Raw genomic sequence first — 25,995 nt, forward strand, 5'->3', positions numbered from 1 at the left:
ATGTCTAATAATTTCTCATCTCCTTATCTCCAATTTACAGGTAATGTGGCTACATCGAAGACACACGGTTAGGCGGGGAGGCCAAGTCACGCGCCAGGTCACATGATCATTAACAGGTAGAGAGGGGTTAGAGACGAGGTGTTCCCAGTGTCTGCTCTTAACCGCTGCACCAGACAGCTCGTTCCTGTCTCTCTTCAGACAGACCTGTGTGTCAGGCTCAGCAACACTTACTCTCATAGTGGGCGGGACACACAAGAACAACTTCTCTTTCTTTTGGTGCCCTCTTCTAGGTCCCGTGCTCTTCATGGATGGATCCGACCTCTTCCGCCAACTAGCTGTGTAGTCTGGGGCAAAGTTGCTCACCCTCTCTGTGTCAACCGCTCCATCTGTAGGTAAACTTTGAAAGTCTGATATAAGGAAAGCACGTAGCGCAAAGCCCGGCCCAAACAATAAATGTTTCCTATTGTGTTGTTACAGGCAATACAGTTGCTCAGTTGTTTCAGTGTCACGGCCATGACGCCTTCACTGGAACCTCGTTGGACCCTAGGGCCCACATTCTAGACTACCAAACCAAGGTCGCCTCATTAGCTCCCTTTATACTCCCTCAGCCCCACACGGTAGGCACTAAGGTTTCCACTTCTCAGCTGGGGAATTAAGGCTCTGGAGGTGAAGGAGCTTGCCCTAGTGGCCTGCAGCGGGGGCAGGGCGGGGGTCCTGACAACCAGGGCAGCAGTGCTCGCAGGGCGCGATCTCGGGTCCCAAGTTCTCTCTGCAGCCCCTGCCAGGCGACACCGGACAGGCACTCCTGGACTCCCAGCCTTCGACTGGGTCTTCGGCCTGGACAGAGCCAGCCCGTGGGACCCTATTGTCTTCACAGTGAACACCAGATGACGTTTTTCGTACTCGGACCAGTCTGCTGCACATCAATTCCACAGACGCCCTCCTCTATTCTCCCAACCCCAATTCCCCTGAATTCTGTCTTTACGCGAGAGCTGGTGCCAAAGAAGAGGTCCGCCCCAGCCCAGCCTCCGCTCATGCGCGCAGAGGCGGTGCCGAGGACTGGGCCGATCAACCCGCGCGGCTCCACCTACCCGCGCGGAAAGGGCGGGGCATGCAAATTGAAAATGGCGCTTCAGCCCGAGGACGACGAAGCTGCCGCAGGTACAGAATTCCTCTTCCACGATGTAGAGAATAAAAACTCTTCACGAGAGTGTGGTGTGGTGCCACCCACAGTACTGTCACTGAAGCAAAGGAAGTGAGACCTCGAGTGAGCAGTGACAGGGGTCACACTGAGTCCAATATGGATGAGAGGAGGACGGTGACAGTGAAGGCAAGTGGCTGGGTATCGCTTCTCGGCCTTTTGGCTAAGATCAAGTGTAGTATCTGTTCTTATCAGTTTAATATCTGATACGTTCTCTATCCGAGAACAACATATTAAACGGATTTTTGGAGCCGGGAGTTGGAGTGGGAGCTTGCTCCGTCCACTCCACGCATCGACCTGGTATTGCAGTGCTTCCAGGAGTGGTGCCCCCCTCCGGGGGAAATACCTCGAGTTCAGAAAGGAAGAGCCGTGTTTCTGTTTTTTGTGTGTTGCCCGGTGGGTTAGTAGATTTTCCACGTTTGCGGGGAGTTTAAGTGTTTTTGTTTTTTTGCTTCTCAGTAGTGTTTTCAAAGTTCCTTGGGTTGGGTTAGTCCTTGGAGGTCGATGTGTATACGTTACGGGTGTTCGCGTTTTCTTCAGAAAGGAATAAGTCTAGCTGGGGAAGAGGAAGAGAAAACACTCTTACGGGGAACTTTTCCACGAGTTCACCACTGGGCAGCGTTGGGGGCGGCTGCTTTCTTGTTTGGAGAGGAAGCCCAACGAGCCGCAGCTGACTGTGCCCTTTGTGCCCCCTGCTTTGTCTCTGTGTGGTTTGGCTCTTTTTTCGTTCACCACGGGGAAAAAGAAAGAGTGGTCTGCGCCCGGAAAAAACCGGCGCACAGCCGTGCAGACACAACGCCAACCGTAAATGAGACCGAGTGCTGAGATCTCTTTCTGGAGTTTGTGATTCAGTGGGTCTCGGGCTCTGAGGCCCACGACTGTGTCTTTCTAACACGTTCTCAGGGGCTGAGAATGTTGCTGGTCGGGGGACCACCTTACCGCCATCACTGACGTGGGAGAGCAGTTGCAGGCCTGGCCTTAGCGTAGACCCCCCGTAAGGCCGTGGGCACACTGCTCTCATCTCTTGTCAGCTTCAACGTCTTTTTCTGTAAAAGGGGATGGAGATACTTATCTCCTGGTGTTATCATGAGAATTAAGTAAGATGAAATGTGTGAAGTGCTCAGCCAAGGGACTGGCACACACACAGTCCTCTATGTCTCATAGCTGTTAGTGTGGCCCAGGAAGCCAGTGTAGTCTTCCCCAGAAAACATACAGAGTAATAGGTACCCATTGACCACCCAGTGCCATTTCTTTTCCAGTGTGTGTGACTTACAAAGTCAGTGCTTCTCCATCTTTAATGTGCACAGGGCTCCCCGGTGGCCCTTACTGGAATGCAGATTCTTGTTCAGTAGGGGTCACGGACTGAATTGTGCCCCCAAAGTTCGTATCTTGAAGCCCTAGTGGGAGGGGAGGCCTCTGGGGCCAATGAGGTTAAGAAGAGGTCAGGAGGGGTGGGGCCCTCTTGTTGGGATTAGCTCCCCAATGAGTGGGGGCACCAGCGCGCTTGTTCTTTCTCTCTCTATCTAACACGTGAGGAGAGGGAGGGAAGTCCGCCATCTGCAAGCCAAGAGAGGGATCTCCCCAGAACCCTGCCACGCTGGCACCCTGATCGGGGACTTCCAGTCTCTCCAGCACGGTGAGAAAATACATTTCAGTTCTTTAAGCCACGAGCCTGTGGCATTTTGTTTTGGCAGCCCTGGCAGCCCCATCAAACTAAGACCGGAGGTCTGACTTGGTGCCTGCATCCTGCGTTTCTCACCAGCTCCTGGGCGATGCGGATGCTGCTGGTCACAGACCGCACTTTGAGCAGCAAGGGCCTAGAACCGATTACTAGAAAGTGACCCTAAAGGCTGTATATTCTCCCTGACGATGAGTACTTTCAATGTTCTCCTGTAAATCTATAACAGAGATCTGTTATTATAACCCCAAACTCTTAACAGCTCTGGCTTGTCAGAGGCACTCAGCAAATCATTGCCAGAGAGAAGAATGGATGAGCCAAGGGTTGTGCCTGACCGTTGGCTGCCTGGCCTCGGGGGAAGACCTCTGCCCTTGGAAGACCTTTGGAAGCATCGTGGGTGAGTCAGGCAGCCTCTCTCCCCTCTGAGACTTGGGGGTGATAACACTTCCTCAGGGTACTGTAAAGGTAAAATGAGATTGTGACCAGGAATGTGCCATAAGCAGTGCCTGGCTCACACACAGAGGCACTAACAAACCGTCGGTGAGCAGATCTGAGCCCCACGAACGGTTTCTTGGCCTCTGGACTGGAACTCCTTGATGCAACGCTCATGTTGGCCTCCTGACCTGGAAGCTGACCAGACTGTCCCGGTCAGGGCAGCCAGCGGGCCCGGGCGGGAGGATAAGAATGGGGGGGGGGGGGGAGATGAGGGAATTTATTTAGAGCCACTTTTTATTTTCTGTGACATGGAAAATACTTCTGTGCCTGGCCTTCACCCATTTTTTCCCTATTGAATGGTTGTTCTTTTATAATAACTTCTAGGAGCCCGTTATGTGTTAGAAAGATAAGTACTTTTTCTGTGATTGGGGTTGCAAATATTTATTCTTACTTGTTTTGTCATAAATCACCTGTAAGTGATGTGACACCCCGGGGCAGGTGCTGGGAGTAGACAGAGGCAGGCCAGAAGCCATTCCTGCCCTCAGGGCGCCTCCAACCCAGGATGGGGACTTAAGACACCGGCCCAGATGGCCAGAACACCAAGCAGGACAAGGAGGAGGCCAGTGAGAGATGAACAGATGGTTGGGGTGTTTGGACCACAGCCACCCCTTCTCAGGGAAGCCAAATGAGTTGAGCAGAAGGTGGTCTGATGCACACAGATCTGAACAGGGCTCATGGGATGGGGGGGGGGGGGGCCTGAAGAGCCTTGTCAAGCACATCACACATTGTCTCATTTGACCTTCATCCATTCGTGCAACAAATATTCACCGAGTGCCAAGTACATACGGAGCACTACCACAGGTGCTGAGGAAAGAGCAGCAAACAAAGCCTTTACCATCAAGGTGAAAAGCAGTACAGCACTCATATCTGTATATGCGTGAGTAGACCTACATACCTATGTGTCTGTGTGTCCGTATCTATGTGTATAACTATGCCACGTGACAATCATAGGTGTCAATAACGACTTGGCAGCCGGCAGAGAAATAAGACCAGGTGAAGTGGGATGTGAAACAGGAATAGCTCCGGGTGGGTAGGTGGAGATAGTTGACAGCACTGTAAAATGGAATTATTTCTGTTTTACAGGCAAGAAGTGACTTTCCCTAGAGTGTACTTATCAAGACATTCCCATGGGCTTGCATTTCCACGCGTAGCTTCACAAGTCCCCTAATCAGAGAAGCATTATCATTATCCCCAGTTAAAAAATCATGATCCCCAATTAAAAAAAAACCGAGGCCCCAGTGTTTAGTGAGATGCTTGAATGCAAATCCTGACTTTGTTTCACATTAGCTGTGTGACCTTAGGCAAGTTGCTTGGCCTCTCAGCAGCACTTCAGTCTTTAACAGCGCCGCGTGGCTTGCGGGATCCCAGTTCCCCGACCGGGGATGGAACCCGGGCCCCGCCCCCCCGCCCCCGCCCCCCCGCAGTGAAAGCGCCGAGTCCTAACCACTGGGCCGCCAGGGAATTCCCTCACACACTTTAAATATTCTTAACTTTAAATATTCTTAGGCACGTTAAAAAATAAAGAGAAACGAGTGAAATTCAGTTTAATGTTTTCTTTAACTCAAGATACTTTGGCAGTTCCCTGGCGGTCCAGTGGTTAGGAGTCGGGGGTGGGGGGTGGGGGGTGGCGGGGGGGGGGGGGGCCGGATTTGATTCCTGGTCGGGGTTACCGGGAGCTGCGGCGCGGCCACAAAAATAGAACAAAAAACAAAAACAGATATCTGAAATATCACTTCAACACGTAATTAATACGGAAATTACGGAGATATTTGACAGTTTTTAATACTAAGCCTTTGCAATCCCATGTGTATTTTACACTTAACAGCACATATGGATTAGGAGGAACCACCTTCCTAGCGCTCCCCAGCTGCGAGTGGCTAGTGGCTGTGACAGCTCAGGTCAACAGAATGGGGATGAGAGTGGAGGGAAACGAGTGAGGCGCTTGTCTTGGCCAAAAAATTTCAGGGAGCACCAAAAACCCAGTAATCAAAATAAATCTCTCGATTATCTTAGAATCCAGGTAAGATGAATTGTATCAAAATAGTACTTATCTTGATTGCTGAAGAGCGTTTCGGGGCGGCACTCCCTTAAATGTCCCCCCACCTCCCCGCCCCGAAGGCTAGTTTCTCACTGGCCTCACCTAGTCTTGGCCCCGGATAATAATACTAATACCCACCCCGTGGAGTTATGGGGAGAATCAAATGAGTTAATACACACGGAGCGCTCGGCAGAGGGGCGGGCTCTGGGAAGGGCTCAGGCAGCCCCCGCCATCAGGCTTTCCCTGCGGCAGGGTGAAACGACCCACTGGGTTTCAGTCCTACATCAGTGATACCTTCTAGCTCTTCTGAGATCCAGTGAAAGAAATAGAAACTCCCCAACTAAAGTGAAGCTCTGTTAGGAAGGGGGATGGAAAAGGTTTACGCTGCCTGGGCAGCCTGCAGCCTTTGCCACAGAGAAGCGTTGCCGCTGCGAAACTTTATCCCCGCTTTGCCAGAGGCCTTAATTTATTTACGGTCCTTGATGCCCAGAGCGTCCCTGGCAGTCACTCTCCTCTCTGGTGTCCTGCCACCCCAGGCCAGATCTTCCCCTCTTCAGCCCTGGATCGGGCCAGGACCCTCCTAAGTGCTTCCCCGATTCAGTCTGTTTTGCACACCTTTTGTTCACTCAACAAACGTTTCCTGTGCACCTCCTACAGGCCGGGCACTGGGCTAGTGCTGGGATACAGAGGTTAAGTGCTGACGAGGGTCGCCGCCCTCAAGGATCTCAGATTTCAGTGGCGGAGATAAAGGACTGCCCCCAACGAGTGGTGAATGGTGGACTTGAAGTCCGGGGTGGGATGAAATACAAAGGAGGGCCGCAGTCATCCTGGGGTGGGGTGGGGTGGGGTGGGGTGCGGAAGAGCCCACGAGGAAGGCTTGCTGGGGCAGCTGAAGCCCAAGCGGAGCCCAGAGGCTCTGCGTTAAGAATTAGACAGGTGAGGAGGAGGTGTAGGGAAAGGAGGTCTCAGGCAGAGGAAGCTTTCTGTAGGAAGCCCGGCATCTGGGTTCATTCGTAGAAGCACCGACGGACGCAGGCGCTTGAGTTGGAGAGAATCCCTCCAGCTGCTCAGCCCGGCCCTCCACATCCACACATCTCCTCCCTTCCCCACTGTGGGCCATCCGCCTTCCGCCTGGCAGGGGGATGAACCCACCGGCCCTGGGAAGCCCCCCTCTAGATCTTCCGCTCCCCGGACTCAGAATGAGTCCCCCACCCGACCCTACGAAGCGGAGGCCTATTGAACACATATGCAGTCTGGGCGTTTCTAGCGAATGTGTCTTGCGACCTCGTCTTCAGGAAAACTCTCAGCCGACGGCTCCTCCCACAGCCCCCTCTAGCCGCCCACCCGGAATCCCCTACGGTTCGGTCTTTTGTGTCCGCTTGCATTGATGCCAAAGAAGAGCTCCCCCGCAGCAGCCCAGAGGATAAGGTCAGCCCGCCGGAGCCGCGCCCCCCTTGGGCGGGGCATGCAAATCAGAAATGGCGCTTCAGCCCGAGAACGACGAAGCTGCAACAGATCCAGAATTCCTCTTCTACAATGTAGAGAATAAAAAATCTGCACGAGAGTGTGGTGTAGTGCCACCCACAGTATTGTCACCGAAGCAAAGGAAGTGAGACCTCGAGTGAGCAGTGACAGGGGTCACACTGAGTCGAATATGGATGAGAGGAGGACGGTGACAGTGAAGGCAGGTGGCTGGGTATCGCTTCTCGGCCTTTTGGCTAAGATCAAGTGTAGTATCTGTTCTTATCAGTTTAATATCTGATACGTTGTCTATCCGACAACAACATATTAAATGGATTTTTGGAGCTGGGGGTTGGAGTAGGAGCTTGCTCCGTCCACTCCACGCATCGACCTGGTATTGCAGTGTTTCCTGGCCTGGTGCATGCCGCCCACCCCACCCCGGGGGTAGTAACTGATGTTTGAAAAGTAAGAGCTCTGTGTTTGTCTGTCGCTATACGCTGCTTTAGCGAAGCTTTTTCTGTCTGAGTGGCCCGGTACCTTTTCATCCTCAATAGTGTTCTTAAGAACTTCTTGCGTCTGTTTCTCTTGTAGGCTTGTTCCCATGAGACAGGTGGTATCTGCAGAAGAAGAAGTAGTTGGTCGGCTTGAGAGACGAACTGCTAGGATAAAGAGAACTCTCTCACGAGTTCCCACTTTTCAGCGTTGGGAGGGTTCATCGTGCTGTTTGGCAGACAGGCCAACGACCAGAAGAAACTGACTGCCCTACCCTGCCTCTGTGTGCTGTGGCTGTTTTCGCATTCACCTTGCCGTTTCTCTCCGTTTCTTTTCCTCTTAGTAACTGAACGTCCCTTTCTCCATTTTTCTCTCATTTCTGCCATGTTTTAAACCCTGTTCTTGGGCTAAGAATTTCTTCTCTTTTCTGCCTTCTTTCTAAGTGGAGTTTTGTGCTTTTGCTCAAACTTGGCGTGCTCCGGAGGGCATAGTTTCTGCCCCACAGCCTTCTCACGGGGCCTCTCTCCCCCATTCCTCCGTCTGTAGAAACTAGGAAAGGAGCGGAGGGGGTATCCAAGCTTCCTCTTGCTGTTCCCAGACCGTTTCCACGCCACCCTCAAGGCACAAGGAAAACAGTAACTTGAGTCTTCTGTCTTCCGTCTCTACTTTCCCCGGCTTCTTTTGGTGTCTCCAGCATTACTCCTGTCCTCATGGTTCCTGATGTCAATATCCACAGGCAGAAAAGGATCGAGCGAGAGGGCAGCTCCCGCTGAGAGCCACGAAGATCCACCCGGAATGTAGGTTTAAATGATGGGCTTTCCGGGCTTCCCTGGTGGCTCAGTGGTTAACAATCCGCCTGCCAGTGCAGGGGACACGGGTTCGAGCCCTGGTCCAGGAAGATCCCACAGGCCCCGGAGCCACTAAGCCCGTGTGCCACAACTACTGAACCTGCGTGCTGCAGCTACTGCAGCCCGCACGCCTCGAGCCCGCAACAAGAGAAGCCACCGCAATGAGAAGCCCGCGCACCGCAACGACCAGTAACCCCCGCTCGCCGCGACGAGAGCAAGCCCCCGAGCAGCAACGAAGATCCAACGCAGCCAAAAATAAATAAATAAATACATTTATATTAAAAAAAAAAAAAGTGATGGGCTTTTCACTTAGGTGTGTGGGTTGGTTGTACTGTATACAGCTGACTGACTGACAAGGAGAGGTCAGTGCCACTGAAGGAGTTTTATTACTTACAGTTCCCAAGAGAAGAGGGCACGCCACACCCTGCAGCGAGCCACATGGGGGACTCGGCCTGGCCTGCTTGGTTGGGAGGCAGGAGAGGAGAGTATATGGCCTTTATCGTCCTGGGGAGGGGAGGGGAGGGGAGGGGAGGGGAGGGGAGGGGAGGGGAGGGGAGGGTGGGAAGAATGGGCAGAGGCAGCAGGGTAGGCAAGTTTGAGCAAGGTTCGGATTGGACCATTAGAATAGCATTCGGTGAGCTTTGGGCTACAGGGCTGTTCTCTAGTTGTGAGGTACCGGGCCCTGGGGTGAGAGAGGGCAGGGGAAATACTAGCTGGAGTGTGAGAGTAACTAGAGGAGGCAGTTGCAGATACGGGTGTTGGAAGATTGCTTTGCACGTGAACGGCAGGCTCCCAAAGCAAGCAGGTTGCATTTCTAGGAATTAGTTAGTCCTGGGAGGGGCAGTCTCTTCCAGGCCAGCAGGCCCTCAAGATGTCAAAGCATCGTAAATTATAGAAAAATTTAAAACATGATTAATCCAGTGGATGATCATTTTATTTGAACTTTCCAGTCTTGGGATTACCTAGGGGTAGAGTGTGGAAAGGCAAAGAGGGCGCTAGTAGAAGCATTCGACATACACCTCTCCTACCAAGGCATCCCCCCCGCAGCACGAGATCAGATTCCAATGAACAGTATACATTGGGGTTTATTCATTCAAGAAATATGGATTGAGGGACTTACTTCCCCCGTGGCGCCGTGGTTAAGAATCCGCCCGCCAATGCAGGGGACACGGGTTCGAGCCCTGGTCCGGGAAGATCCCACATGCCGCGGAGCAACTAAGCCCGTGTGCCACAACTACTGAGCCTGCGCTCTACAGCCCGCGAGCCACAACTACTGAGCCCACGTGCCACAACTACTGAAGCCCGCACGCCTAGGGCCTGTGCTCCACAACAAGAGAAGCCACTGCAATGAGAAGCCTGCGCACCGCAACAAAGAGTAGCCCCCGCTCAATGCAACTAGAGAAAGCCCGCGCACAGCAACGAAGACGCAATGCAGCCAAAAAGTAAATAAATAAATAAATTTATTTAAAAGAAGAAGAAGAAGAAGAAAACCTAGAGGAAGATTTAGGAAATTATAAGTCCTTTCGACTCAAAATCTGAAAGATATGTTTTTAATTGATACATATGATGATATAAAAACAACTTTCCATGAAACCTTGAAGCAATGGAATCATCACCTTAAGTAAAGCCAAAGCCAGATATCCAACAGGAGAAAATGGTCACCGCTTCCATTACAGACAAAGGGCCAGTCCCCTGAATGTGTAAGTTGCAGATCCACGCCCTTAGGATAAGGCCCATCCGAGAATCCAGGAGGAAAAGGGCCGAAGACCCCCAACAAGGAGTTAGCTCACAGAGAGAAAATAAAGGCGTCTCTGAAACAGGAGAGGACGCTCAACCTTATTTACCCAAGATTAGAAAACTGCAAATCCAAACTACGCCGAGGTACCATTTTCACCTATGAGATCGACCCCTCCGCCTTTCCCCACCCCGCACCAAAAAAGCATTCGCAGGTTTGATGCCACGTGGGGTTGTTGGCGAGGCTGGGGAAAGAGGCGCTGCCGGGGAACGCCTGCCCTGCTCTTCCGGTCACCGTTCGTGATCTCCCGAGCTTCCAGGCTCCGTTGCAGCGAGGATGGCTGGGACCGCGACGGCCCTGCACCACCGTGAGGGCACAAGGGCACGCGACCGGCCCCCGCAGAGCGCCGTGCACGGGGGCCGGGCGCGATTCGCAGGCCCTTCAGTCCGTGCACGTCGATTTGAGCAAACTCCGCGGGAGTGAATCACGCTGCGAAAACGGAGATGCTAAGTTATTGATTTGCGACGGGCAGTGTTGCATTCCAACGACTGTCACCCAGGACATCCCTTCTCAGGACGCCCCCCCCCCCCAGGGGACCCGAACCGTCGGGCAGAAGACGGGCGAGAGAACACCGACGCGAGCAGAGCGGCCCCGAGCAAGGAGGGGCGAGGTGGGTGTGGTGGTGGTGGCGGCGGCGGCGGCGGCGGCGGCGGCGGCTGACGAGCCGCCGTAATCGTGGCGTGTGTCGGGCACTGGCTAAGCGTGGAGGAGGCGCTCTCACTCATTGAACGGTTGTTGAATGTGCAGTGCGTGCGTGGGGGAAGAGCAGTGGGCAAAAGCAAGTTCTTGATTTCTGGGGCTCGAACCGTGACAGCTGCTACCGTGTCAGCGCTCCCCTCGCATTCTCCGGCTGCCGCCCCTGTCTCGGGTCTGCGGCAGGACGTGCACCGGCCAGGAGGCCAGGAGGCGGGCTCCGGGTCCGGCCTGGGTTCCGGGCGCGAGGAGCCGGTCCGGAGGGGGAGGGTGGAGTCCGCCCGCGGTAGCCGCGCGTCCTCGGGCGACAGAAGGCGGAGCATGCAGATTAGAAATGGCTGTTCGGCGCGGGAATGACGGGACAATCAAGTACACAGAATTTCTCCTCACAAAGGTAGAGAACAGAAAGTCTGCACAGGTCTCTAGTGATAGCACTGTGGATGACGCAAAAGGAGTCAGACGAGGCGTGAGGATGAGGGCGCTCACCGTGGCTTGAATAGGGATGAAGGGAGGACGGCAACGGCCAGAGGGAGAAAGGTGGTATCGCTTCTCGGCCTTTTGGCTAAGATCAAGTGTAGTATCTGTTCTTATCAGTTTAATATCTGATACGTCCTCTATCCGAGGACAATATATTAAATGGATTTTTGGAGCAGGGAGTTGGAGTAGGAGCTTGCTCCGTCCACTCCACGCATCGACCTGGTATTGCAGTACTTCCAGGAACGGTGCACCCCCTTTGGGGACCAGAAAGGTGTGCAAAGAAAGAGAAGTACATTTTTTCAGTATGAGCGTTGCGGGAATACAGAATTACCTTTCACTGTTTCACATGACGCAGACTGGTGATGTAGTAGGTCCTACTGTCGTGTTTGTGCTAGCGCTCTCCCCGTTGAGGAAGTGCTATTGACATTTCTACGGGCCCCGCCTGCAGGGAAGTGGGTTGACAGTCTTCCGCTGTGCCTGCACGCGCAGAAACTCCCCGCCCCTTTGTGGACTGCGTCATGGTGGCAGCTGCTGCTTCGTGGTCACTTGTTCGGCTCCGGCAGCGAAGAGACAAACGCTTCCGTGCTGGAGGAGGCTCTAGCCGTATGCGGGTGGGGGACCTCGTAAGGTGGGCTCGGCCCCCGTAACTCATGCCCAATCGGCATGCGTTCCTGCCCCGTCCGCAAAGCAAGCAGGCGCCCTGCAACCACTGTGTGAAAAGCAGATACCGGCTTCCACGTTGTGATTTTTAAGTTTTAGCATGGGTGCAGAGGCTGTTTTTTTAATTGGTTTCCCGCTTGTGGGAGCCTGGTGCCCGGGGAAGTTCTCTGATCTACTTTTCCGTGCTTCGTTTGAGGGGAAAACGCGGGTTGGCTCCTGGAGCCTGCAATCTTGACCAGAGGTGGCACGCCAGGCAGTGCATACTGGTTTTTCTCTCCACTGAAGCCCAAGCGCCCTAGAGCTTGCCGAGGCAGCGGGGTGGGGAAGAGGCAGAAGGAGGCTTACAGGAGCACCTTCTCCTCTTCCCGTTGCCAACGTGCGGTAGGCTCTGTCGACCTACGCCTGACGTAGACTGAGAGACGCGTTCCTCTTTCCTGGCAGCAGTCTATTTCTTCCTCGACGCAGGCAGTGTGGGTTCAGTACTGTTGTTTTCTTTTGTTTTCTTCGTTGTGGAGAAGACTCAGCTCCTCCGCAGGGACCTCCGTCCACTTCCTCAGCGGGGGCAGAGTACCTTCTCATCAGAGTGCTACAGGAAGAATGGAGAAAAGAAAAAAAAAAAAAAAAAAAAAAGGAAGTGGACCTAATAAGGCGCGAGAAATACAGGCCCCCCCCCTCCCCCCGGCCTCTCTTCTCTTGTCTTTCTCCCCTGCCGCTGTGAAGCCCGATCTCACAACCTACACCCCAGCGCTGCCACTGCGGTGGAGCGAGCGCGCCCGCTGAGGCCGCCCGGCGCCGCGCTAGCGCTAAGCGGCAGTGAGTTCCAACTCGACCTACACGCGGGCGCAGCGTGACGCTGGGCAGGTTAATTGCCCCCTCCCACAGAGGGTGGCAGCGGGCGCTGGCGTCACTTCCTTCCTGAGTTCCCTCCCGCCGCCGCCGCCGGTACAGCTGCAGTCTCACCGCCCCTTGCTGCCCAGCACGTGCGTGAGCTGATGCTTCCACCGCAGCGGTAGAGACTCTGCTGTGTCACTTACCCTCCGCTCTGCCGTCCGCAAGGTAGCTTACTGGCCCCTGTCCTACCTCAGGCATCCGAGGGCTGCCCTGCGTAGCTGTGCCACGTCGTTTCACACGCCCACTGCCTCCGCGCGTCCCTGGCACTGCGGGCGCGTGGGGGAACAGGAAGACACGACTAAAGCCGCAGCCTGAGGAGCGATCGCTCTCACCCGTGGCTGCTGGGAAGTGCAGCGGTCGACCCCACTCCTCCTCCCTCACCCGTCTGCGACCTCGGTCCTGTGCGCCGCTTGGGTCCACACACCTCTGCGCTGCGCCGCCGCCGCACGGGATTGTGTCGGCAGCGCGCGTGCGTGCAGTATAGCCTGGAGCGGTTAACGGACGAAGCTGTAGGGGGGCAGCCGCTGCTGCGAGGAAGGTGGGCTCAGTTTCGGTGGGAGCGGCTGTAACCTCGAACGAGTGGCGCGCGTGGGGCTACCGGCTAATCGCTACCTGTCAAGAAAAAAAGGGGCGCTCCAGGGCACCTGCTTGCCTTGTGGACGGGACAGGAACGCAGCCGATGAGCATGAGTTAGGGGGGCCGAGCCCACCTTCCGGGGGGCCCCCCCCCCCGCATACGGCTAGAGCCTCCTCAAGCACGGAAGCGTTTGTCTCTTCGCTGCCGGAGCCGAACAAGTGACCACGAAGCAACAGCTGCCACCATGACGCGGTCCACGAAGGGGCGGGGAGTTTTCCGCGCGTGCAGGCACAGCAGAAGACTGTCAACCCACTTCCCTGCAGACAGGGCCCGTAGAAATGTCAATAGCACTTCCTCAGCGAGGAGCGCGCTAGTTCAGACGTGACAGGAGTATCTAGTGCATTGCTGCTCACCGCCATCTGAAGAAGTAAGTATGTATTATATATAATGTTGTAATCCCGAGGAAGTAAGGTATACGTAATTCCGCAGAAGTCAGACATATGTAACTTCGTAAATCTGAAAAAATACACTTTTCTTTCTTTGCACACCTTTCTGGTCCCCCCTAAGGGGGTGCACCGTTCCTGGAAGTACTGCAATACCAGGTCGATGCGTGGAGTGGACGGAGCAAGCTCCTATTCCAACTCCCTGCTCCAAAAATCCATTTAATATATTGTCCTCGGATAGAGGACGTATCAGATATTAAACTGATAAGAACAGATACTACACTTGATCTTAGCCAAAAGGCCGAGAAGCGATACCGTCGTCACCTCCTTCGCCAGCGCACCCCTCTTCTCTCTCGCCTTTCAGCTCACGGTGAGGAAACTCATCCTCACACGAATGCCCGCCCTCTTCCCTAGACTTCACAGTACCCTAGTGCCACAACTTGTAACACATACCTAGTTTGTCAGATCCTTTAACTTATTGGGGGCTTTTAGGCTTTCTATTCTCCCATGCCTCCCCCAAACAGCCAAGCAATTTGCATGCCCCGCCCACAAGCGCGCCCGTTTCCTGCTCCCCGTGTGCGCCCTCTCGCGGTGGAACCGAAACAAGCGCGTACCCGGAAAGCTCCTTCCGCCTGCTTTCCCGGGAAACGCCCAGAGCGAGAGAGACGCACAGAGTTCTACCAGGTTTTGCTTTCCAGCATTTCTTTTTCTTCTCAACTTTTTCCCCAAACATACAGGTACGTTGAAAGATTTTTACGAGTGGACACCCACCCACCACCTAACGTCATCTTACTGTTGTACGGACGCATACGCACATGAGTTGGCTATGTTTAAGTTCTAGGGTCAAATTTTAATAACGTCGTTTCCCACAGTCCTTTATTTTCCCTTCTATCACAATAACCAGGGCTTCCCTGGTTATTCACAAAAAGACTTAAATATAAGGAAAAACAAGACGAAACAAAGCAGGTCCTTCTTGTGTCAGGGCCTACTGGGTCCCGGAGAGCAAATGTGCATGTCTATTTTTCCCTGGATACTGAGAGATAAGGGGAGCCCCATCAGCCTGGCTGTGTTTTTTGCCCCCTACGGTCAGTTCAGTGGCACAGGTGATGCCCAGAGTGGTTAGGAGGTGGAGGTTGGCCACGTGAGCCTGACAGCGCGGGCACGGGGCGAGGCAGCCGCGGGGGCGGGCGGGGGGGGGGGGGGGGAGGAATCTACGTGCGGGGGAAATTGTCTGGATGAGGGGTGGGGGTGAAGGGACGCTGAAAGGTGTGCCGACAAAACAATGAATCAATAGTCAATCTAAGAAGGAAACGGGAAATTTTCTTCGAGCCCACCTGAGGGTTATAACCGGGGAGACGGTCTTTCCGAAGCCCCTGAGGACTGTTGCGAAGAGGTAACGTACTTTCCTCCCCCGCCCCACCCCCGGGCCGCGTGGCTTGCGGGATTGTGGGATTTGGGATCTTAGTTCCCCCACCAGGGATTGAACCCGGGCCCTCCGCAGTGAGAGCGCCGACTCTTACCCACTGGACCGCCAGGGAAGTCCCATGTGATACTTTTTGTTTTTAATTGAAGTATAGTTGATTTACAATGTTTCAGGTGTACAGCAAAGTGATTCAGATATATTTATTTGCTTTTTATTATATGTTCTTCAGATATATAATATATATTCCTTTTCAGATATATATACACGCTGTATATATTATACAGTATCATATAGTCTTTTCAGGTTCTTTTCCATTATAGGTTATTACAAGATATCGAATATAGTTCCCTGTGTTATACAGTAGGTCCTTGTTGTTTCACTCTTTTATGTATGGTAGTGTGTATCTCTTAATACCAAATTCCAAATTTCTCCCTCTCCTCCTCACTTTCCCCTTTGGTAGCCATAAGTATATGTGATTGTAGAGAAGGGGTAAGTGCAATCAAGCACACATCTTGGTAAAAGGTTACAGCTACTCAGAAGGAACAGATATCTTAGTTAAGGGTGTTAGTGCTTTTCTAAGTATGGGAAGCATGCAAGAAACTGGGTGCATAAAATTTTCTCTTGCAAATATCTAACTCTCTGAGGTCGGGTTCTGTCAGTTTCCTCCTCATCCTGATCTCCACCCTGAATCCCTTTCAGGGTGGGTGGTAGGTCAGCAACTATAGAGACTAATGACTTGATCCTTGTAGAACTGGATGGTGGGTAATTCTTTATTTTACAGTCCCTTCCCTTTCAGTCTTAATTTCCACCAAGGCTAAGGGGGCATGTCGTAACCAAACTGTGCCACTTGCTAAGAATGCTCACTCCCAGGTCAGGTGAGGATTTCGTTGATAGGCCACTCAATGTGCTATTACTGGACTAGGCCCTGTTAACAATAGCCAAAAGCCCCTGGACTGCCTGTCTTACTAGTCTGTTATGGTCCAGGAAACAGTTCCCGCTTGTTGCTCCTTCCCTCCTCTAGAGGTACACTATTGCAATCATTGCTCTTATAGAACTGGATATTTGATCTATCATCGCAAGTCCCCAAGTCATCGTTATTTCTGATCTCAGATGGCCGCCAGGGAAGTCCCAAAACAAGAAAACTTTAAACAAAACTTTTTTCCTCTGCCCATTTGTGCCTCCTCCCTCCCCTCTAGGGTGCATTGTGCATCTATGTTATGCATAAACAGACCTCCCCAAGGGCAGAAATACCTGCTGGACCATAAAGATCCATTTTTTTGTCCTTCTGCTGCCAGCCAGATAACTCCTTAGAAGATAACATTCCTTTCTCTATCATGTCAGGGGTCAGGATAACCCACCACTCACCTTGTATATGCACACATCCTTGGTGAACTTTATGTAAAATGCCAATTAATCATTTCCCTTAAAGATAACAATTGCTGCAAGGACTTCCCTTGTGGGTCAGTGGTTAAGGCTCCTGCTCCCAATGCAGGGGGCCTGGGTTCAATCCCTGGTCAGGGAATTAGATCCCACATGCATGCCACAACTAAGAAGTCCACATGCTGCAACAAAGATCCTGAGTGCTGCAACTAAGGTCCAGTGCAGCCAAAATAAATAAATATTCAACATTTTTTTCTTGCCTTAAAATATGAATTTTATTTCATCAGGTGGCAGGTACCAAAGGGTAGCTAAGGGCGGACGGAGGGTGGGAGGGAGGGGGAGGGAAGGAGGAAGGTGATTGGAGAGTGTGATGCTAGGAGCAGAGGGGTTAAAGCACTTGGTAAAGACTAGATCTAGGGGGCTTCCCTGGTGGCGCTAGTGGTTAAGAATCTGCCTGTCAATTCAGGGGACATGGGTTCGAGCCCTGGTCCGGGAAGATCCCACATGCCGCGGAGCAACTAAGCCCTTGCGCCGCAACTACTCAGCCTTCGCTCTAGAGCCTGTGAGCCACAACTACTGAAGCCCGTGAGCCTAGAGCCCGTGCTCCCCAACAACTCACTGCAACTAGAGAAAGCCCGCACACAGCAACAAAGACCCAACGCAGCCTAAAATAAAATAAAATAATTTACAAAATTTAAAAAAGACTAGATTTAGGGTTAGACCAGGGGAGTGAGTGACTGGGGTTGGGGCTAAGTAAAGAAACTGAGAGGCCATCTGTGGGGCTGTTGACATCACCAGGAATGATGACAGGAGTGTGCTGGAGAGAGACAGGGAGCCAGGAGCTAAAGCCTGCCAGGAAGTGACCTGCAGCTGGATGGTCGACAGTAGCAAGGAGACTTGGTCGTGGGTGGTATAGCCTGGTGGTGTGAGATTCAAGGTTGGCTGTGGCAGACAGGGAAGGGGGAGGGTGCTGTGTAAGTGACAACGTGGAGCAAGGACCAGCGAAATGAGGCGTGAAGAGAGATGGCCACCACCTGAGTAGGCTGCAGGAATGCGTGTCCTCAGGGGAAGGTTAGAGCGGACAGAGAAGGAAGGTTGAGAATGGGGGGTGGGGAGAGTCAGAAAACAAGGTTTCAGAAATCCGAGGGGGATTGGAGGAGGGGTGCAAGAGAATACAGAGAGTCTTACGGGGTAAGAGACTGCAAACATGGAAGAGACAGGTCCGGGCTTCTCGTGACCACAGGCCTAGGGGCAGGGCAGGATTGCAGTGCAGTGGCGACCCTGTTGAAGGCGTCAACACCTGCTGGTCGGGCAGGCTTGAAGTGGTGAAGAGCATGGAGCCTGGCAGCCGCCTTGGATGGAGCCTCGGGCCTGCCGTCTACTTCACAACGTTACCTGGAGATGCCGCCTCCGCAAGGCTGGATAAAACTAGTTCCAGGATTTGGAGTCGCTACTTAAAAAGCCCTCCTGCCGGTAACAATTGTTGTCCTCCGGAGATAGCAATTGGTGTGGAACAGGTCGGATGACCTGGGGAGATACTGAACTGCATCTAATGGAATTCTTGGCTTAAATACTTACTTATGACCTTATTGATGTTACTAGCTATATTACTTGTATTCTGCCTATTTTACAAGATTACTGTTTCCTGCATTACTGAACGTGTGACTGAGCCGCTGATAGAAATGAGGCAGGAGCTAGATGGGCCCCAGGCCAAACAGCTGAAGTTAGTCCCCTGTGGACAGAAACTCCATAATAGCAGAAACTCCAAAACCCAGGATGATGGAGGAGGCTGGACCCTGCTCAGATAAGAGATAAAAGACCACATATTCTTCATTCTCGAAGTCAAGGAGACCTCCCCAACTACACATGTGCAGAAAGGCTCCTTGGAGGTCAAAAAGGGAGGGGGGGGGTCACCTCATAGTAAGTGATGTCAACTACCCATCGGCCTCTTCGCTAGAATCCATCTTGGCCAAGAGATGCACAGGCACACAGGGGGGGACCCTGACATATACCAAATACGGACTCAGAACCAGGCAAAGCAAGATGATTGGTCAAAGGAAACCTGGAAGAAATGCCCCATAAATGTGATTCAAACTACCACGAGGGCACGGCTCTCTCTCTGAGCCACCCGTGTGTCTATCCACACATACTGTACCCTCTTCCTCCTAATAAACACTTTACTTGTTTCACTACTTTCTGTCTTTGTGGGAATTCTTTTCAGCAAAGCCAAAGGACCAGGTCCTTGTCACTGACCGCTAATCTAGTGGCTAGGATTTGATGCTCTCACTGCCTCGACCTGACCTCAATCTCTGGCCAGGAACCAAAATCTTGCTTCGAGCTGCCACAGGCCGAGGCCATCTGAGATCAGAAATAACGATGACTTGGGGACTTGCGATGATAGATCAAATATCCAGTTCTATAAGAGCAATGATTGCAATAGTGTACCTCTAGAGGAGGGAAGGAGCAACAAGCGGGAACTGTTTCCTGGACCATAACAGACTAGTAAGACAGGCAGTCCAGGGGCTTTTGGCTATTGTTAACAGGGCCTAGTCCAGTAATAGCACATTGAGTGGCCTATCAACGAAATCCTCACCTGACCTGGGAGTGAGCATTCTTAGCAAGTGGCACAGTTTGGTTACGACATGCCCCCTTAGCCTTGGTGGAAATTAAGACTGAAAGGGAAGGGACTGTAAAATAAAGAATTACCCACCATCCAGTTCTACAAGGATCAAGTCATTAGTCTCTATAGTTGCTGACCTACCACCCACCCTGAAAGGGATTCAGGGTGGAGATCAGGATGAGGAGGAAACTGACAGAACCCGACCTCAGAGAGTTAGATATTTGCAAGAGAAAATTTTATGCACCCAGTTTCTTGCATGCTTCCCATACTTAGAAAAGCACTAACACCCTTAACTAAGATATCTGTTCCTTCTGAGTAGCTGTAACCTTTTACCAAGATGTGTGCTTGATTGCACTTACCCCTTCTCTACAATCACATATACTTATGGCTACCAAAGGGGAAAGTGAGGAGGAGAGGGAGAAATTTGGAATTTGGTATTAAGAGATACACACTACCATACATAAAAGAGTGAAACAACAAGGACCTACTGTATAACACAGGGAACTATATTCGATATCTTGTAATAACCTATAATGGAAAAGAACCTGAAAAGACTATATGATACTGTATAATATATACAGCGTGTATATATATCTGAAAAGGAATATATATTATATATCTGAAGAACATATAATAAAAAGCAAATAAATATATCTGAATCACTTTGCTGTACACCTGAAACATTGTAAATCAACTATACTTCAATTAAAAACAAAAAGTATCACATGGGACTTCCCTGGCGGTCCAGTGGGTAAGAGTCGGCGCTCTCACTGCGGAGGGCCCGGGTTCAATCCCTGGTGGGGGAACTAAGATCCCAAATCCCACAATCCCGCAAGCCACGCGGCCCGGGGGTGGGGCGGGGGAGGAAAGTACGTTACCTCTTCGCAACAGTCCTCAGGGGCTTCGGAAAGACCGTCTCCCCGGTTATAACCCTCAGGTGGGCTCGAAGAAAATTTCCCGTTTCCTTCTTAGATTGACTATTGATTCATTGTTTTGTCGGCACACCTTTCAGCGTCCCTTCACCCCCACCCCTCATCCAGACAATTTCCCCCGCACGTAGATTCCTCCCCCCCCCCCCCCGCCCGCCCCCGCGGCTGCCTCGCCCCGTGCCCGCGCTGTCAGGCTCACGTGGCCAACCTCCACCTCCTAACCACTCTGGGCATCACCTGTGCCACTGAACTGACCGTAGGGGGCAAAAAACACAGCCAGGCTGATGGGGCTCCCCTTATCTCTCAGTATCCAGGGAAAAATAGACATGCACATTTGCTCTCCGGGACCCAGTAGGCCCTGACACAAGAAGGACCTGCTTTGTTTCGTCTTGTTTTTCCTTATATTTAAGTCTTTTTGTGAATAACCAGGGAAGCCCTGGTTATTGTGATAGAAGGGAAAATAAAGGACTGTGGGAAACGACGTTATTAAAATTTGACCCTAGAACTTAAACATAGCCAACTCATGTGCGTATGCGTCCGTACAACAGTAAGATGACGTTAGGTGGTGGGTGGGTGTCCACTCGTAAAAATCTTTCAACGTACCTGTATGTTTGGGGAAAAAGTTGAGAAGAAAAAGAAATGCTGGAAAGCAAAACCTGGTAGAACTCTGTGCGTCTCTCTCGCTCTGGGCGTTTCCCGGGAAAGCAGGCGGAAGGAGCTTTCCGGGTACGCGCTTGTTTCGGTTCCACCGCGAGAGGGCGCACACGGGGAGCAGGAAACGGGCGCGCTTGTGGGCGGGGCATGCAAATTGCTTGGCTGTTTGGGGGAGGCATGGGAGAATAGAAAGCCTAAAAGCCCCCAATAAGTTAAAGGATCTGACAAACTAGGTATGTGTTACAAGTTGTGGCACTAGGGTACTGTGAAGTCTAGGGAAGAGGGCGGGCATTCGTGTGAGGATGAGTTTCCTCACCGTGAGCTGAAAGGCGAGAGAGAAGAGGGGTGCGCTGGCGAAGGAGGTGACGACGGTATCGCTTCTCGGCCTTTTGGCTAAGATCAAGTGTAGTATCTGTTCTTATCAGTTTAATATCTGATACGTCCTCTATCCGAGGACAATATATTAAATGGATTTTTGGAGCAGGGAGTTGGAATAGGAGCTTGCTCCGTCCACTCCACGCATCGACCTGGTATTGCAGTACTTCCAGGAACGGTGCACCCCCTTAGGGGGGACCAGAAAGGTGTGCAAAGAAAGAAAAGTGTATTTTTTCAGATTTACGAAGTTACATATGTCTGACTTCTGCGGAATTACGTATACCTTACTTCCTCGGGATTACAACATTATATATAATACATACTTACTTCTTCAGATGGCGGTGAGCAGCAATGCACTAGATACTCCTGTCACGTCTGAACTAGCGCGCTCCTCGCTGAGGAAGTGCTATTGACATTTCTACGGGCCCTGTCTGCAGGGAAGTGGGTTGACAGTCTTCTGCTGTGCCTGCACGCGCGGAAAACTCCCCGCCCCTTCGTGGACCGCGTCATGGTGGCAGCTGTTGCTTCGTGGTCACTTGTTCGGCTCCGGCAGCGAAGAGACAAACGCTTCCGTGCTTGAGGAGGCTCTAGCCGTATGCGGGGGGGGGGGCCCCCCGGAAGGTGGGCTCGGCCCCCCTAACTCATGCTCATCGGCTGCGTTCCTGTCCCGTCCACAAGGCAAGCAGGTGCCCTGGAGCGCCCCTTTTTTTCTTGACAGGTAGCGATTAGCCGGTAGCCCCACGCGCGCCACTCGTTCGAGGTTACAGCCGCTCCCACCGAAACTGAGCCCACCTTCCTCGCAGCAGCGGCTGCCCCCCTACAGCTTCGTCCGTTAACCGCTCCAGGCTATACTGCACGCACGCGCGCTGCCGACACAATCCCGTGCGGCGGCGGCGCAGCGCAGAGGTGTGTGGACCCAAGCGGCGCACAGGACCGAGGTCGCAGACGGGTGAGGGAGGAGGAGTGGGGTCGACCGCTGCACTTCCCAGCAGCCACGGGTGAGAGCGATCGCTCCTCAGGCTGCGGCTTTAGTCGTGTCTTCCTGTTCCCCCACGCGCCCGCAGTGCCAGGGACGCGCGGAGGCAGTGGGCGTGTGAAACGACGTGGCACAGCTACGCAGGGCAGCCCTCGGATGCCTGAGGTAGGACAGGGGCCAGTAAGCTACCTTGCGGACGGCAGAGCGGAGGGTAAGTGACACAGCAGAGTCTCTACCGCTGCGGTGGAAGCATCAGCTCACGCACGTGCTGGGCAGCAAGGGGCGGTGAGACTGCAGCTGTACCGGCGGCGGCGGCGGGAGGGAACTCAGGAAGGAAGTGACGCCAGCGCCCGCTGCCACCCTCTGTGGGAGGGGGCAATTAACCTGCCCAGCGTCACGCTGCGCCCGCGTGTAGGTCGAGTTGGAACTCACTGCCGCTTAGCGCTAGCGCGGCGCCGGGCGGCCTCAGCGGGCGCGCTCGCTCCACCGCAGTGGCAGCGCTGGGGTGTAGGTTGTGAGATCGGGCTTCACAGCGGCAGGGGAGAAAGACAAGAGAAGAGAGGCCGGGGGGAGGGGGGGGGCCTGTATTTCTCGCGCCTTATTAGGTCCACTTCCTTTTTTTTTTTTTTTTTTTTTTCTTTTCTCCATTCTTCCTGTAGCACTCTGATGAGAAGGTACTCTGCCCCCGCTGAGGAAGTGGACGGAGGTCCCTGCGGAGGAGCTGAGTCTTCTCCACAACGAAGAAAACAAAAGAAAACAACAGTACTGAACCCACACTGCCTGCGTCGAGGAAGAAATAGACTGCTGCCAGGAAAGAGGAACGCGTCTCTCAGTCTACGTCAGGCGTAGGTCGACAGAGCCTACCGCACGTTGGCAACGGGAAGAGGAGAAGGTGCTCCTGTAAGCCTCCTTCTGCCTCTTCCCCACCCCGCTGCCTCGGCAAGCTCTAGGGCGCTTGGGCTTCAGTGGAGAGAAAAACCAGTATGCACTGCCTGGCGTGCCACCTCTGGTCAAGATTGCAGGCTCCAGGAGCCAACCCGCGTTTTCCCCTCAAACGAAGCACGGAAAAGTAGATCAGAGAACTTCCCCGGGCACCAGGCTCCCACAAGCGGGAAACCAATTAAAAAAACAGCCTCTGCACCCATGCTAAAACTTAAAAATCACAACGTGGAAGCCGGTATCTGCTTTTCACACAGTGGTTGCAGGGCGCCTGCTTGCTTTGCGGACGGGGCAGGAACGCATGCCGATTGGGCATGAGTTACGGGGGCCGAGCCCACCTTACGAGGTCCCCCACCCGCATACGGCTAGAGCCTCCTCCAGCACGGAAGCGTTTGTCTCTTCGCTGCCGGAGCCGAACAAGTGACCACGAAGCAGCAGCTGCCACCATGACGCAGTCCACAAAGGGGCGGGGAGTTTCTGCGCGTGCAGGCACAGCGGAAGACTGTCAACCCACTTCCCTGCAGGCGGGGCCCGTAGAAATGTCAATAGCACTTCCTCAACGGGGAGAGCGCTAGCACAAACACGACAGTAGGACCTACTACATCACCAGTCTGCGTCATGTGAAACAGTGAAAGGTAATTCTGTATTCCCGCAACGCTCATACTGAAAAAATGTACTTCTCTTTCTTTGCACACCTTTCTGGTCCCCAAAGGGGGTGCACCGTTCCTGGAAGTACTGCAATACCAGGTCGATGCGTGGAGTGGACGGAGCAAGCTCCTACTCCAACTCCCTGCTCCAAAAATCCATTTAATATATTGTCCTCGGATAGAGGACGTATCAGATATTAAACTGATAAGAACAGATACTACACTTGATCTTAGCCAAAAGGCCGAGAAGCGATACCACCTTTCTCCCTCTGGCCGTTGCCGTCCTCCCTTCATCCCTATTCAAGCCACGGTGAGCGCCCTCATCCTCACGCCTCGTCTGACTCCTTTTGCGTCATCCACAGTGCTATCACTAGAGACCTGTGCAGACTTTCTGTTCTCTACCTTTGTGAGGAGAAATTCTGTGTACTTGATTGTCCCGTCATTCCCGCGCCGAACAGCCATTTCTAATCTGCATGCTCCGCCTTCTGTCGCCCGAGGACGCGCGGCTACCGCGGGCGGACTCCACCCTCCCCCTCCGGACCGGCTCCTCGCGCCCGGAACCCAGGCCGGACCCGGAGCCCGCCTCCTGGCCTCCTGGCCGGTGCACGTCCTGCCGCAGACCCGAGACAGGGGCGGCAGCCGGAGAATGCGAGGGGAGCGCTGACACGGTAGCAGCTGTCACGGTTCGAGCCCCAGAAATCAAGAACTTGCTTTTGCCCACTGCTCTTCCCCCACGCACGCACTGCACATTCAACAACCGTTCAATGAGTGAGAGCGCCTCCTCCACGCTTAGCCAGTGCCCGACACACGCCACGATTACGGCGGCTCGTCAGCCGCCGCCGCCGCCGCCGCCGCCGCCGCCACCACCACCACACCCACCTCGCCCCTCCTTGCTCGGGGCCGCTCTGCTCGCGTCGGTGTTCTCTCGCCCGTCTTCTGCCCGACGGTTCGGGTCCCCTGGGGGGGGGGGGCGTCCTGAGAAGGGATGTCCTGGGTGACAGTCGTTGGAATGCAACACTGCCCGTCGCAAATCAATAACTTAGCATCTCCGTTTTCGCAGCGTGATTCACTCCCGCGGAGTTTGCTCAAATCGACGTGCACGGACTGAAGGGCCTGCGAATCGCGCCCGGCCCCCGTGCACGGCGCTCTGCGGGGGCCGGTCGCGTGCCCTTGTGCCCTCACGGTGGTGCAGGGCCGTCGCGGTCCCAGCCATCCTCGCTGCAACGGAGCCTGGAAGCTCGGGAGATCACGAACGGTGACCGGAAGAGCAGGGCAGGCGTTCCCCGGCAGCGCCTCTTTCCCCAGCCTCGCCAACAACCCCACGTGGCATCAAACCTGCGAATGCTTTTTTGGTGCGGGGTGGGGAAAGGCGGAGGGGTCGATCTCATAGGTGAAAATGGTACCTCGGCGTAGTTTGGATTTGCAGTTTTCTAATCTTGGGTAAATAAGGTTGAGCGTCCTCTCCTGTTTCAGAGACGCCTTTATTTTCTCTCTGTGAGCTAACTCCTTGTTGGGGGTCTTCGGCCCTTTTCCTCCTGGATTCTCGGATGGGCCTTATCCTAAGGGCGTGGATCTGCAACTTACACATTCAGGGGACTGGCCCTTTGTCTGTAATGGAAGCGGTGACCATTTTCTCCTGTTGGATATCTGGCTTTGGCTTTACTTAAGGTGATGATTCCATTGCTTCAAGGTTTCATGGAAAGTTGTTTTTATATCATCATATGTATCAATTAAAAACATATCTTTCAGATTTTGAGTCGAAAGGACTTATAATTTCCTAAATCTTCCTCTAGGTTTTCTTCTTCTTCTTCTTCTTTTAAATAAATTTATTTATTTATTTACTTTTTGGCTGCATTGCGTCTTCGTTGCTGTGCGCGGGCTTTCTCTAGTTGCATTGAGCGGGGGCTACTCTTTGTTGCGGTGCGCAGGCTTCTCATTGCAGTGGCTTCTCTTGTTGTGGAGCACAGGCCCTAGGCGTGCGGGCTTCAGTAGTTGTGGCACGTGGGCTCAGTAGTTGTGGCTCGCGGGCTGTAGAGCGCAGGCTCAGTAGTTGTGGCACACGGGCTTAGTTGCTCCGCGGCATGTGGGATCTTCCCGGACCAGGGCTCGAACCCGTGTCCCCTGCATTGGCGGGCGGATTCTTAACCACGGCGCCACGGGGGAAGTAAGTCCCTCAATCCATATTTCTTGAATGAATAAACCCCAATGTATACTGTTCATTGGAATCTGATCTCGTGCTGCGGGGGGGATGCCTTGGTAGGAGAGGTGTATGTCGAATGCTTCTACTAGCGCCCTCTTTGCCTT

At 53.2% G+C, this 25,995-nt stretch overlaps 3 long non-coding RNA genes across 6 annotated transcripts; 2 read left to right on the forward strand and 1 right to left on the reverse strand.

The window, feature by feature from the left end:
- The first annotated feature begins 1,063 nt into the window (after positions 1-1,063).
- LOC309618700 lies at positions 1,064-8,686 on the forward strand. Of its 4 annotated transcripts, XR_014238588.1 has the most exons (5): positions 1,080-1,161; positions 2,737-2,837; positions 3,142-3,276; positions 3,792-7,338; positions 7,465-8,686. It is a non-coding gene; the product is annotated as an uncharacterized lncRNA (long non-coding RNA). The 4 variants fall into 4 exon arrangements; XR_014238585.1 differs by lacking the exon at positions 2,737-2,837 and having other exon boundaries at positions 1,064-1,161; XR_014238586.1 differs by lacking the exon at positions 2,737-2,837 and having other exon boundaries at positions 1,066-1,161; positions 3,792-4,251; positions 7,465-8,671.
- Positions 8,687-9,749: 1,063 nt separating this feature from the next.
- On the reverse strand, positions 9,750-13,787 carry LOC309618744. The gene is made up of 2 exons (XR_014238610.1): positions 11,510-13,787; positions 9,750-10,437 (listed from the first exon to the last, which is right to left on the reverse strand). It is a non-coding gene; the product is annotated as an uncharacterized lncRNA (long non-coding RNA).
- A 7,677-nt stretch (positions 13,788-21,464) lies between these two features.
- LOC309618743 lies at positions 21,465-25,439 on the forward strand. The gene is made up of 2 exons (XR_014238609.1): positions 21,465-23,679; positions 24,752-25,439. It is a non-coding gene; the product is annotated as an uncharacterized lncRNA (long non-coding RNA).
- The last annotated feature ends 556 nt before the right edge of the window (positions 25,440-25,995 follow it).

Source organism: Balaenoptera borealis (assembly GCF_965194805.1).
Source record: "Balaenoptera borealis genome assembly, chromosome: 20".
NCBI lineage: Eukaryota > Metazoa > Chordata > Mammalia > Artiodactyla > Balaenopteridae > Balaenoptera > Balaenoptera borealis.